This window comes from Parus major, chromosome 1A (genome assembly GCF_001522545.3).
Source record: "Parus major isolate Abel chromosome 1A, Parus_major1.1, whole genome shotgun sequence".
NCBI classification, from domain to species: Eukaryota; Metazoa; Chordata; class Aves; order Passeriformes; family Paridae; genus Parus; species Parus major.
Window position 1 is genome coordinate 69,404,342 of NC_031773.1, and position 3,480 is coordinate 69,407,821.

Here is a 3,480-nt window from a genome sequence, read left to right on the forward strand (position 1 = left end):
GAGAGTTGGCAGAGGGCCTCCTGTATCACATTTGATCTGTTGACTCTTGCAGCAGTGCTGGACTCTGACGCTGTAGGAGTTTCCGTCTGCAGAAATATGGTAGCCCTTCCTGCCTCCTCATTCCACTCCCTACGGAAAACCTCCCTTTTGTTTTCCCAAATTCTGGGCCAAATAAAATACACCAAAATAACACTGGAGACACAGAAGGAATCTCTTGCCTCAAACTTGGCCTCGGAGCAGGACATGTAACCATTAGTTGTCTCACGGGTGAAGTCATGCGGGTGGAATCCAGGCAGGGTTTCAGCAGCAGGGACTGCGGGTTTGTCCTGGCTGCTCTGCAAACAGGTACCCCCTTGTTTGTGGTGGCCACAGTGACCACTCACTCTGTTTCCATGCTAGGAGAGTCCAGCATGAGACTCTTCAGCTGGTTGATTTAAAACTTTCTAGGAAAGACAGGGACAGAAGGTCTGGAGCTGTGGCATTGTAGCTGCCTGCTGGCCAACATGCTGTGACATTTCAGTGTTGCACAAAGACAGGAAAGTAACACTTTCATCAGTCATTAGAGCTCCTGCCTCACTGCTGAAGCTTTTTATTATTTCAGGAATATCTCAGAATGATCAGGTTAGAAGAGACTTCCAAGATCACCGAGTCCATCCCAGCCCTAACACCTCAACTAAACCATGGCACCGAGTGCCACATCCAGTCTGTTTTTAAACACATCCAGGGATGGTGACTGCACCACCTCCCCAGGCAGAGTATTCCAGTGCTTTATCCCCCTTTCTGTAAAAAAGTTTTTCCTGATATCCAACCTATATTTCCCTTGGCACAGCTCGAGGCTGTGTCCTCTGTTCTGTCAGTGCTGCCTGGAGAAAGAGACCAACCCCACCTGAGCACAACCACTTCAACTTTACAACTTCCAGGGAGCTGTAGAGAGTGATAAGGTCACCTCTGAGTCTCCTTTTCTCCAGGCTGAACAACCCCTGCTCCCTCAGCTGTTCCTCACAGGGTTTGTGTTCCCAGCCCCTCCCCAGCCTCCTTGCCTCCCCTGGAAGTGCTCCAGTGTCCCAATGTCCTTCCTGAACCGAGGGGCCAGAACTAATACTCTCCTGATTAATCAGGTCATTCTGCTGCACCCGTATGAAGCACTGAACACCTGAGAGCTGGGCCAGAGGCTGGCTGTGCACAGCATCACCCACCTGCACAAAGGCACCAGCAGCATGGTGTCTGTGCAGAGCACAGCTCCCTTACACGGAGAGCTCACGTCTGGGACAGCCAGGCCAGCACAGGGATATCACAGAGCCTCCTTCCTCACTCAGGGCTCCTCAGTGTCATTCCAGGCTCAAGCACTACACCAGGAAGGGATCTGGGATTTGGCCTAGAGCTGATGGTGCAGAATGGTTCTGTTCTTTACTTGGAAGGGAGCTGAGCATTGTTATCAAGCTTGTGTCATCGCTGTCTCACCTCCAGTGCATCCCAGCTCTGCAGTTAATGCTGCAGCCCCTTTAACACAAGGCACTTAGAGAAGGTTTCTCTAAAATGCAGCTTCTCTGCTTCTGCTCTGTTTTAAAAGCATATTAGTAAGTAAAACCTGTTTAATTTATCCTACCTTGTAGAGATTTCCCCCCTGTGTGCAATCAGTGTCGAGACAATACGTCTGGTGATAATGAGCAGCCGCACACTGTGTGCTGTGACTTCAATTCTCTTTATGGAGCTTTAATCTGCCCAATTCCATCTGCCTCCTGGTCTAACAAAGGCCATATGGCTCTTCAGAGCCACCTATGTGCTGCTGGGGTGGGATGCAAGTGTCTGATGAGGCACTTGCTCTTCTGAGGAAATTTCCACTTCAGGTACAGGCTGGGGATGGGGTCACCCAGTGCTTGTGGGCACTTCTGGGACACTTGGCCTTAAATGCCAAAAGGGATGCTCCCCACAGCCTGGCTGGACACACTCTTTGAGCTCTCCTAAACATGAGAAGCCTAACTGGCTGGACCTCATTATTACTGTAGAGGTATTCAGCCCCTAAATTGGGTCCTGAGGATGCCCCTCTGCAACCTGTCTCCAGCCTGGCATGGAGAATGTCGAGTCATCTGGTACAGACAGCAAGATAATTTATACCAAGTGAAGTGCTCAGCCTCATTTTTCTCCTCCCTTCTCTACATTCCCCTCCTCATCTCACACTGGTCTACTGTTTTCAGATGCAAATTGCTTGTGAAAATGGATATTTCAAATATTTTGTCTTAGAAAGAAGTTCTCCCTAATGGTCCAGCAGCTTCTCAGTGGCAGCATTATTTGAGAGATGTTCAGGAGAGAACTTTATGTCTCTAGCTAGGCTTTCACACTTGACTAGAATGTGCTTTGTATGGAAACACTTGGGTGCTGACAAAGAGGCCCTTATTCATGGATGTAGCAGACACAGCAGCCAGCAGCAGCTCATCAAGTGTGCTCTGGGTATCTGCAGGGAATTCACGGTAACAACTGCATGAATGTTCATAGGATCAATGGTTAACTAACGAGAAGAATAATGTTATTTAAAAAATCAAATAATAAAATGTGTGAAGATTCCACTTTTCCTGCTGTACTCCTCCTCTTACATAACTTCCTCTTGTATGAACTCCAGGTTTCCTCAAGTAATTCCTGACAAACAGCCTTGCTCTGGCTTGTGTGTCCTATGCTCCACATTCTTTAGATTTTTCCTATAGATGTTATGGTTGAGGTTTTTCCCCTTTTTTGCTTCTTTTTATCACATTCCCTTGCTCTTGCACCCAGCTCCTCCTGGTCAACTGGTTTTCCACCTCTGTCTGCCTTTCCATCCTGCCTTCCCACCTTGGGTGTCGTGTTCCCCCTGCTCTGAGCCCTCCATCAGAGGGACCTTTGAGAACAGGTTAGACTCACATTTACCAGAAATAGCAGAAGTACAATTCATTCTGCCTTCGGGCAGGAAACCAATTAAAGGGCTTAGCGAGGCCCCTTCCAGACCTGCTCTTTCTGATTCTATTATCCTTTGCATTAGTGGCAGAGCAGTAATGGAGCCACCCTTCTTGGCACAGCCCTTCCCCAGCGATGCTATCGGGCACTCCTGGGCCTGCAGCTGGATCTCCCCTGTTGGCTGCATGTGCCAGGGCTCATGACTTCAATATCCCAGCCTCTGCTTCCCATAGGCTTGTCAAATTACCCTCATTTTCACTGATTCTGTATCTTACAAGTAAGAGAATTTATACTTATATGTTATAATACAAATATTATATATTATGGTTATATATATAAATTCTATATATAAATTATACATATTTATATATAAATATGTACAAATTATATATTTATTATATCTAATTATATACAATAAATTTTAATATATGAATTATTTTAATATATAAATTATATATATTATATAAATTATATATCAATTATAAATTTATATATAAATATATATAATGTATAACATATATTATATAATATATATTATATATTATATATTATATA